Source organism: Lepidochelys kempii, chromosome 3, assembly GCF_965140265.1.
Source record: "Lepidochelys kempii isolate rLepKem1 chromosome 3, rLepKem1.hap2, whole genome shotgun sequence".
Classification (NCBI taxonomy): Eukaryota; Metazoa; Chordata; order Testudines; family Cheloniidae; genus Lepidochelys; species Lepidochelys kempii.
Genome location: NC_133258.1, coordinates 132406764 through 132418191, shown reverse-complemented (window position 1 = coordinate 132418191; position 11428 = coordinate 132406764). Strand labels below are relative to the sequence as shown.

General features: G+C 42.0%; 1 protein-coding gene across 12 annotated transcripts in view; it reads left to right on the top strand.

The window, feature by feature from the left end:
- The first annotated feature begins 1321 nt into the window (after positions 1-1321).
- The window catches only part of SIPA1L2 (signal induced proliferation associated 1 like 2), a 238396-nt gene continuing 228289 nt past the window's right edge, over positions 1322-11428 (top strand). For 11 of the 12 annotated variants that reach the window (XM_073338090.1, XM_073338089.1, XM_073338096.1 and 8 more), the window contains exon 1: positions 1322-1505. The gene's annotated coding sequence lies outside the window, so the exon portion shown is untranslated. Of the gene's footprint in view, positions 1506-4343; positions 4501-11428 lie in introns of those variants that run through there. The other variant, XM_073338087.1, reaches the window with a different exon arrangement.

Below are 11428 nucleotides of genomic sequence, written 5' to 3'. Positions count from 1 at the left end.
ATTAACATATTTATTGTGCAACCTCATCTTGGTCTACAAATGGAAACAGACTGACTTTTTCAAAGCCAAAACCAGATGTTGTTTGCATCACTTATTACAATACCCTGAAGTTTGTGAAGGCGGTGGAAATTTGGATAAATAGTTGTGGCCTATTTGTTAAGTAAAGATAATGTGTTCTTTTCTGTCATAGACAAGGTGAAGACATTCTCTGCCTCAGTTCACTATCTAAAAGAGTGGCATACAGAAAGCAGAAAACAGAGGGTCATTCAGAAGAAATAATTTAGTGTGTATTTATTATAAGTATCTTTACTGATTTCAAAACAATCCTATCAAACTATATATAAGAATTACAGTAACTATGGAAAAATAACAAAGATGGACAATGCAAAAACAGAGCTACACCCTCCTAGCTCAGGGGGGTTCTCATGTACTTCTCACTTGCATATGTGTGTGATCCTGTAGGCTTTCATTATTATTCAGAAAATGCATGTTTATTAATAATGATTGTATATTTTAAAATGGCTACTAATTCCGTTCCTGTAGGGCTCCAAGCAGAAAAGAGATGTTAGGAAGGATTTGAAGGAGGGGCGGGTGGGGGCCTAGCGCACAGCGTTTGGAAGGTTGCTCTGTGCTTAAGGCACAGAAATAGGAGCGGGAGGCCAAGGAGTGGGCACTGACGCGAAACAGACAAAACCCAGCAAGAAATAAGACCAGAGATGTGTGGGGCTGGGCGGAGTTGTCCAGGGTCTTGAAAGCGAAGACAACGCTGACTGACGGTTGACGTGATGTGTACAGCCTTGCCGCAAAGGGCGCAGCCTGGCGTCTCGCTCAGTTAGTGCGAGAGCAGGGCCCGATCCTTCATTGTCTGATGCGGATAAGGAGTTGTCCGAAGTTTTCTCTGGGAGCGGGAGTGGCAGCCCGCGCCCCTCACACAGCGGACCGGGCCCTATGCACCCCCCGCAGGGCCAGAACCCCTCCGCGGTGCAGCACCACCTGCTCTTGCAGCCGCCGCCGCTCCCCGCGCAGCGCGAGCCCCCCACGTTCCCCCCCCCCAGGACGCCCCAGAACGTGGAGCCCAGGCGCGGGACGGCAAACAGCAAACGACCAACGGACCCAGCCGCAGGGAGCGGGGGCCCCAGAGGGTGTGGGCGTGGCGTTGCTCCTTGAGAGACAGGGCGAGCCCCCAATCGAGAGTTAAGATTCCTCCAAGGGCTGGGCTTGAGGCGGTGGAGCCAATGGGAGGATGGGGAGGCGCGGCCAGGGGCGGGGCGCGTGCGGGAGGGCGGGAGTCTCGCTCCCCCTCCCTTCCCCGTCCGGCGGCAGCTGAGAGACAGAGCCGCGACTCAGCGCCGGCAGCTACGACGGGCAGCGGGCGCGAGAGAGCGAGTCGCTCCGCAGCCCCGGCCGCCCCTGCCCAGCCCGGAGCGCCCCGGGGGAGCCGGGCGGGGGACAGGGCTCGGGGGGCGGGGATCCCGCAGCAGCGCTCGGCTGGCGGAGCGTGCCAGGTAGGGAGCCGTGCCCGGGGCGGGGTGCGTGTGCGGGTCTCCTGGGGAGAGGGGCGAGCGAAGCGGGGTTGGTGGGGGGGTCACTTTGCCGGGGGGGGGAGCCCTGGGTTCGGGGGGTGTTTGGAGGGATGGGCGCGAGCCGAGGCTGGGGGGTGGGGAGCGGTCTGCAGGGGGCACCCCAGTTTGGGGAGGGTGGGGATGTGAGGGACCGTCTCGCCAGCCCCAGAGCAACCACCGTGGTGCCTGCGGCGGGAGGAGAGACTCTCCGGAGGAGGCGGGGTGGGGGGAAATCTCCCCCAGCTGCCCCCACCCCCGCAGCGCAGTGGGGCACCCCCTTTCTCGGCGTTACACCTGGCCTGGGGCCGCTGCACCAGGCTTTTAAAAAGAGCTCCCGTCTGCTGCGTAAAGCATTTCCATGGGGGGTCGGTCGCCTCGAGGCGCTGCTTATTTATTTATTTATTTTAAAAACAGGTCTGTCAAGGTGCGTTGGTCTCGAAAAGCAGCTTTTAAAAAAAAGTTTATTTTTATCCGGCATCTGTGGGATATTTTTCGGGAGAGATCATGGAAGAGAGACCAGTGTAGATTTAGGGTTAGCAGAGGGATACACACACTTTTAACAGATTGAGCTGTCCTGTTTCTTTAAGTGATTTCACAGACCATTTGATGTTTGTTTATTTTGTATATAGGACCCTACTTTCTTTTTCAAAAGCATCTTTTGCTCTCTTTCTTATTTCTATAATACAGTACTCTGATATGTACTCCTTGATCCGTTTTCAAACTTTTTTTTAGTGTTAAAGTGTCAGGTTCATTCCCTGAAACACAGGCGAGAACTACTTTGTGTTTGTTTACTTATTTTTATGTTGCAGTTACTGCATAACATAGTCTTTTGCTCGGGAGGTATTAGTCAATAGTGGCATGCAGCTAGCTTTAGCCTAATCTTGACAAAAGACTGCTCTAAAGTTGACTATTGTCACATCCGTGTATTAACATACTAAGTGGATCAGTAAGCTATTAATATTAATTGTAGGATAACTTTAAAACATTGGTACTTATAATGTTATAACTCAGCCTTTCTTCTTGTAGCTAAAACTTTATTTTTGTTGCTCATGATGCTGAGGACCCATGCAAAGTTGATACGAATTGCTTGTGTGAATTCTTTTCTTGAGTCTTTTGTGTGCAATTTTCATTTCTAAATGCTTACACTAGGTGGCTTTCTCATATCAGAAAACAAGGAATGGTTCTGACTTGTCTGTCTCTGCTGCCTAATTTATGTGTCTCTGTTTTTCTACAAATTCTAAGATGCCTCCATAATCAGTTATGCACTGATTAGACCTAAACAGAATTTAAAGTTTACTCATTTACAGTTTATTGTTTTGATCAGTATCTGACTGTTGACAGAAGTAATTCTACATACACATTATTACCAATATTTACAGTAAATCTTCTAGTTCTAAGACAAAGTCAAATGTTCAGAAAAATATTTAGGCTATTTTTATAGGAGATAGCTATTTAGATTGATTTGGAAGTTTGAGAAATCCAAGTGTGGGGTTCATAATAATGAAGAGGATTGTTTTTCATTTACAACAACCCAGTCTAAGTTACCATTTCCTCCAATAGTTTGATCGACTTTTTTCCTTTACTTGTTTATTTTAGGACTGTGTTGTACTAACACTCATGGGGAAAACTGCAGACCTTGCCTAAATTCTGCAGATGCTTTTAGAGATGCCATGGTACACTTCAACCCTGAGTTTAGTAGCACAGCGCATCAGAGCTCGCTGGGTTTAGGAATGATCGTGGCCCCAATGCTGTATTTTAAGTCCAAAACTCCCATAGTGTTCAATGGAATGCAGCATTGGGCCACATATTTTCTTATTGTAATAGTATCTCTGGAAGATTTGAATTTTAAAACCACTCTGAAATGTTTGTTTATGCAGAAATGTTTACATCATCAAGGGTTGTAATGCATTTTGGACATTTAACATTACTGAGACTCAACAGTTGATGTATAATTTATGTAATGTTCAGATAAAGCATGATCACAGAGAGAGGTCTCTGAATCCATTGTCTTGGTTTTTGCACATCCAGTAGGTTGATTTGACAGGACATAAAGCATCAAGGAATACCTGTGTGTCAGGTTACAGGACCACTTAACTAATGACATTTTTGATCAGTAAAAAGCCTATTACTTCCTTATATTAAAAGTCTGACATGAAATCTAGACTAAAACAAAAGCTGAAGTCTACATTACTAGCGTTAACATGCTGCTCAAGCAAGGACATTCTTAAAGGCTTCTGTCCAAGGAGAACCTGAATTTCAGTGTTGATTGTCTGACACAAATATGACACTCATTTTTTTGGGTAGCCATTAATTATGATCAGTGTGCAGTATGATTCACATTGTGAATAAGGAGAGCTAGAAGAGGAACTAAGCAAAGCTGTGATCAAAACAGGCAAAATCATAAATCTCTTTTGCTGTTTCACATTTACAAGTGAACTGAGGCAGGAAGCCAGCTTTCATTTTCAGCTTTACATTGGACTCATCAGTCACTCATTGCACCCAGGATTTTTAAGTGCAGATCAGCAGTTTGACCTGCAGGCAGGAAGAAAATAATTTTCATTTGCCTAGACTGGGATTTTGATGGTCTTGTGGTGTTGGAGAATAGGATGTTTTATAACTTCATGCCTCTTACAGATGAGTGAATGGGGTGCTGTAACAATGAGTGAGAGCTGCCGTGTAATCAGTGTAAAAATACAAGATATAGTGACTATGGAAAGAGGGTGGGGCTTCTGCTTATCTAGTTTCTCACATTAGTCATTCAAGCTTCCCAACAGTAGCAATATTGTCAGCTTGAAATGAAACCTTGTTTTGAAGAATGCTGCTCTATCTCAGTGTGGTTTGTTTTGCAGTTTAAAATGCTTTACTTTTTATGTTATGTTTTATGACCAGACTTGACAGGTGATTGGACAAATTGGATTGTGAATCAGTGAACTAAAAGGTAGACAATTCCTATTTTTATTGTTTAGGTTGTAGTATTGTATTTATACTATAATCATATAGTTTAGTTTGTATCTGACTTCTGAAAACCGTTCATTTTTGCAATCTTAAAAAGGCCATTTTTGAGGAGAATCTCATTTTCTTGTAATCTGAGCAGGCTGGGCAGTTGAGTTTAGTGATGCTTGTTCTTTCTTCAGTCCATTTATTTCACCTGTGTTTCGTGGGAGACAAAAGGGAAAGGCTCTCTGCTAACTCAGTCTCATTATATGATGAATGAATGAGTATACTTTTTAGTTTAGAGCTCTGATGAATACATTAATTGTTACTTGGAAAGAATGGCTTCTGATTTTTATTATATAAAAATGCTATTTTCTCTAACAAAAGATGCATTTAGAGTGTGTCTGGCAAAAAAAAAAAAAAAAAAATTCAGATAGACCTGATGCATAATTGTTTTGATACTAAGGTACATAATTTGGATTTTCAAGAAAGTTTTGGACTTAAATGAAGTACACGTCCTCTCCCCCCCCACCCCTTTTTAAAGCTTATTAATGTTCAATTCACTTTATTACAGTGATGCTAAAGTTCAGACATATACAACAAAAGCAAATCGGTGAAGACTGGAGACTTTACCCCATGATATCTCTATCTGTAGAGCAATGACCAGTTTTTCAGCCATATCTAGGAACAATTGAATGAGTTGAGAAGAGTGGGAAGCTTAAATTTAGTGGGACTCTTACTTTTTGAGTTGATAGCCGAAATGATGTCATGTTAATGTTGTTGTGATAGTTTTGTATTTAAAATTCTTATTAGAAGCTATGTAGAACTTATTGTTTGGATCATTAAGTTATTTACAAATGTATAATTACAACAGCATTTAGAAAAATCCACTTGGAGATGGTGAGTAGTGAGTTTCCCTAATGTGTGTGAAATCATTTTCTACAGAATTAAAGGTTCCATTTCCAAAAAGTTTCTAAACTTCGTGACTATAAAGGCAATTTCCCATACTTGCAATAAATGTGAACAGATGCTCTCTTTTCTTCCTGAATCTGCAGACAGCTCCAGTAACTAGTGCTGTTCATAGGTTTTAGGAACAGTAGCTGCTACCTGAAACGAAACAAGGCATTTGCTTAGTTTCACTACTGTTATTGAGGATTCTGTGGGCACAGTGACACTGACAAGAAATTATTGCAGCTGCACCCTATCCCTGTTTGAGAAAGCTGAGCAGTATTGTAGGAAGTCAGTGTGGCTGTTTCTGATGAAAAGAGGCTGAGGAGAGGTAGGCCACTGCCCAGCAGTAACCAGGGAGGCTCAAGATGGGTGAGGGGTTGAGAATATCTTTCTCGCTGTTTAGAGGTCAGAGGAAGGATCTTGAAATTTCAGACACTTACATTGAAATCCTGGCCCAATTAAAGTCAATAGGAGTTTTGTCATTGTCTCTGACAGGGTTAGATTTTCATCCCTAGTATGCAGAAACTGATGTGAAAAACGGAGTCTCTGCAGATTCCAGGACAGATCTCAGTATCCCCTCTTCTTCCTTAGCTTCCCATCCAAGTTCTGGGTTTCTCACCAGGGCCAGTGCCTGTGGACTCTGTTGATGGCTCTCCATCTTTCATAATGGCTCTGAATTACATGAAAAGAAGTTGAAAGTTGAGAATGTATTGGAGTACTTAAAATTCACTTTGGAAAAATGAAATATGAATTTAAATTTATATTTCATATCTTCCTATCTATGTTCACTTTATTGATCTTTACTTTAAACTAGACAGGGTCTGTGTTAAAGTTACATAATTGACCATCTTTTTTGTTTATAAAACTTAATGGCGGAGATTGCATAATTATTGCAACAAAGTCTACTTTGAACGCACTTTGGGGGACGGAGTAACAATGTTGTATGAAATAAAAATGTTTGTTTAGCCTAGTAAGTATCCTTGAGCCCTTCTATAGATGGTTTCATAGGTTGCTTTTTATTTTTTGGGGGGAGGGTGGGGAGGATCAAGCTTTGATTTGATGTGCAATAGATTGAGGGGCCAACTCTGGCCCATCTCTAATTCCTTAATGCTGGATCTGATTCGTATGGGATTTCACATTCAGCAGTCAACTCTCTAGTTCAATTGTTACAGGATATGAAAGCAGGAATAGAAGAGAAGCAAAGTCAGAATACAGCTTTTATAGTTTGTTAAATGTACACTTTGCTTAAATATTTATGGTATCTTTTTTTCTCTCAGAAGAAGGATTAAAAGGGGGAGCTGCAATTAACACACTGCTTAGAGTAGCTGGCAAAATTCTATTACTAAAAAACAATCCAGTCTTTTTTTATATATTCTGTAGAGCGAGCTTTATGAAAGAAGATTTCAATTACTTTTTTTTGTTTGTTTGTTTCTGAGGTCTGGAAGCTATTTACTCCCTTCTGCTCCTGTCTCTTCTCCCTCAACCCCCGTTGTGTTCATTTGTAGCTTCTAGTTCAGAATAAACTATTTATTTGTTTTATAAGTCACCTGAAGCAAACAAAACCCAACCCTCCAGGTATTTTCTCATATTCTTAACACTGGAAGCAACTATTTTAAATGCTCTTAATCTTATGCTCAAAATCTCATTGAAATATTAGTGAGACTCGATAGTGAAGATTAAATACATATGTATAGTTTGTTATACTTGTTTTTGCTTATTGTAATAGCTAGCTATCCTTGAAGAATTAGGAGTATCTTAAGGTGAAGAGGTTATCCTTGCTGTTCTGCTGGAGTAAAGTAAACCTAGTCTTTGCTTTGTGAGGTTGTCAAGACAACAGCTTATTATTGTCCTGACTGTTTTTCTGTATCAATGGAGGGAGCTGTTTAAAAGAGTGATTGGCTGCTTTGCCACATTGGTGCTGTGAGGGTTGCCAGCTGTGATTTGGATTGAACAGGATGGTCTGGGTTTGTCATGTAAAAATTCTAATTGAGAATGAATTCAAACCCAGTGTGAGAATAATTTTGTTCGTTAGACTAATGCAAAACAACCCATTGTATTTACAAATCCAAGTCCTATTTTCTCAGACGTATTATCATTATTACTCTGATCTTTTCCATTCTGAAACTCAAAGCAAAGTATTTGAAGTTTGACTGTGGAATTTGTGGGATGGGTTAGGGCAAGGCAAGAATTTGATTTAAGGTCTGGATTGTGTCGATTTGCTCAATCTGACAATAGAGAGCTAGAGTGAAAATGCTAGGTATTCCTGCTCTTCTGCTAGATGTATTGATTTATGTCATCCACACAAATACATTATGCAGTAAATGTTCAATCATAAGCTATTCACTAATGATAGCGTTGCCAGTTGGAAATTAGATGCTTGACGTTTTTAAAGAATTTGTATTCTGTTCTCTACCAAATGCATAAGGCGTGCCTGTTTTATAGCAGTTAGTTACTTACATGAAACTAAATGACCAGAAAGGTAGTTCTCTGTATGTGGTCATAATATGTAAAGTGCCAAACAAGTACAGTGAAGATGATTGTTTTAATTTCATATGAGTTTGTGAATATGCTTAGTGGGGTGAGAAATGTGTGTGAGAAGGTATAGAATGGGTTTGAGTAAAATAGTATTTATTTTCCAGGGAAGACAAAGAGGACTTGTTAGCAGTGGTTTATTGATTTTGATGGATCATGAAGTTGTCCTCTATCTTAATTTAGGAATCACTTTGATTTGTGTTTAACTATATTTGCTAACAACTGCCATCCAAGTAGTTAAAGTACTCCATTAGATCAATATCCAGTCATTTCAAACTCTTTAATAGTCCAGCAGTTTTTTCATTCATGCTTTTCTTCCATCCTAGGGTTTGCAGTAGATATGTACTGCAGTTTCTGTGTTCTTGTATCTTTGTATTTGACATTTTGCTGCTACCTTCTTTTCTTTTTTTCTAGTATATTGCTGATTTTGTAAATACTGTAAACACAAAAGATCCTTTCAAGGGTGATTTATGCAAATTAAATATTTGCATGCACAAATGACCAGTGAGGCAACTAATTTGCAAAGTGCTTGTGAAAATACCATGGCTATGTGTGAAAACAGAGTATTTGCATAAATGGTTGTGTTCACTCATCTTTGAAAACCAGCCCCATGATGATGCTCCTCACCTTTTCTTCCTTTTCTCTTTCCTCTGTAGACTATACTCAACAATGACAGGTTTCAGAATAGCAGCCGTGTTAGTCTGTATTCGCAAAAAGAAAAGGAGTACTTGTGGCACCTTAGAGACTAACCAATTTATTCAATTCGTGAGCTCACGAAAGCTTATGCTCAAATAAATTGGTTAGTCTCTAAGGTGCCACAAGTACTCCTTTTCTTTCAACAATGTCAGTATTCCAGTGGACTAATTTCACTACATTAAATATGCAGGAAGGTCAGAAGTTGTCAGACTTTTTAGTGTGTGGACCTCTGTTTAACAGAGGTTCTCATGGACTGACGACTTTCTCTCCCACTAACAACTGTGCAATTGCCATAACATTCTGGTGACAATTACAGCAATTGCTTATGTGGAAAAATATTAGAAAAGAATTAATGTATTTTAGCTGTCTATTATATGCAATTTAGCAACAGGAAACAAGGCAGGGAAACCAGATTCATGTAACCAGCCATTTCTCTATGGACCACCACCAAGTGCTTCACTGATTTCTCAGATTCTGGTTAATGGGTGGATGGTACATATATACATATTATGCCATACCTTGCTCATCAGGAAAAACATTAGCTGATCCCTTAAGTAGCACTTGCATATATGATCATGGCCACATTTTTAAAATGCAGTTGAAGTGGTGTATTTAAAAAACAAAAACAAATTTCGTTAAAGCTACATTGCAAGTATCCAGAAGACTTTCCCATCACATCATTAAAGTTTCAAGATGGGTTAGTCTTTTGGCTTTTACACGTTGATAATCTGATGAAAAGAACATTTTTTTTTTCTTGCTGAAACAATTATAGATTATAAAAGTTACATCTTTGCACCTTGTGCATATTATCCCTCTACCAAAAGTAAACAAACAAAATAAAATTCTGGAGAAATTGTAGCTTTGCCTAAAACAGTAGTTTTAAAATGTCTCATCTTGCTTGAAAACACTGATTATTTTTACATGTTTATAGACAGTCCTGAGACTTTACATTGTGTTGCTGAAAGTGTAAATCTCATCAAATTAGGTTTACTCTTGTTTGTGGCAATTGCTATACCAAATCTTACAATTTGTACCTCTCCTTGACTAGTACTGTGGTGCCTTGTACTATACAATACCTTTTGGCTGACAGAGAATGAGTCTCTTGAGCAATCTGGTTATCTTGTCCGTCTCCCCACCCAATTTTTATTTTGCTTTGAAGGTGGAGTAAGTAACTGTTAAGTAGACATATAAAGCTAATCGAGTTGCTTTCTGTTTAGAGGTTATTATTGAACTGAATACTATAGACATGTTCATCTGAATTTTTATTTTATCCTTTTATAAAACAATTTCTTTGTACCCTTCTTTCGTATTTATCACAAGTTCATATCTTACTCCTGAGGGAATTCTGTGCCAGAAAATTAAAAATGCTGTGTACAATATTTCAAAATTCTGCAATTTTGGTTTGTCAATAAATAAATGTGGTTCTGGCAGTGGGAAGCACAGGCCACTGGCTGCATTGAGGTGGGAAATCACCCTGAAATCCCCTCCTCCCCCAGTACAGGGACTTGGCAGTGAGGCTGCACCTGACCCTAACAAAGTGCAAGGGCTGGCCTTCCCCAGAAACACCCGGGGGCCTGGCCCCTCTGTGCTAGGTGTGTGCCCCTCTGTGCCAGGCACTGGGCAGGCTCAGCCCAGCAGGATGCAAGTCAGGGGGGCGGGATCCAGGTGTGGGGTGAGAGGTTTCTGTGTGGAGCAATCTGGGTGCAGGCAGCTCAGTGGGAGATCTGCATGCACAGGGGCTCATTGCAGGGAGGGGTTCCGGGTGCAGGGGCCATAGGTGCCAACTTTTCAAACTGCCAGGGGGTGCTCGACCCCTAGCTCTGCCCCATGCCCTTCCTCCACTCCACTCCTTCCCCAAGATACCGTCCCCGCCTCTTCCCACCCAGTTCTGCCCCCTCCCTCGAGTGCACTGTCTCTCCACGCCTTCCTGCATACCGCAAAACAGCTCTTCACAGCAGGCAGGCGGCATGGGGCCGCCGGTGGGTGGGAGGTGCCAGGGGGTGGGCGGGAGTCGATAGTGGAGCTGCCGGTGGGTGCTGTGCATGCACCATTTTTTTTCCCTCTGTGTGCTCCAGCCCCGGAGCACCCACAGAGTCGGCGCCTATGGCAGGGGACTCTGCAGCGGATCCAGGTGATGGTGGTTGGGTTCAATGGGGGGTGGGATCTGGGCGTGAGTAGATTGGGCTTGGTGGTGGTGGTGGGGGTGTCTGCCATTTTCTGTAGGGAAAAGCAGGAAATCTGCAGGTGCGGGGGGCTGTTTTCTGCAGATGTGCAGTCCTGCAGAATACTCCCAGGAGTAATATCTAGATTGTTCTGCCATCTAACTGCTGCAACGCTGGGGGTATCAAGTGTTGCAGTCCAATTTCCAATCTTCTAACTGCACTCCTCCACCACATGTTGGATCCTCTGAATCGCTGTCCTACAGTCACACTGTGAAGATTGGTTAAGCCAAATTTCTGCATTGTGAAAGCCTCTCTTGTCACTTGGGTTAGCAATCAGTTAAGCCTAGTCCCAGATCTCCATCACAGGTTGCAAATAGGTGGTTGTAAGTTAGGACTTCAGAAGTTCATTGGCTCGCCGCTCTGTGAGGCCAGTCATCTGAGATTGGCACTGGACATGAATGCAAGAAGAACCTTTGCAACAGGATGTCACAAAGTCAGTCATGGCAAGTCAACAGGAACATCAGGTGTGCCTTTTCTTCTGGAGGTGTGCAGATCTTATTGTGGGAAATGTGCATTGCTTATTGCACCTAT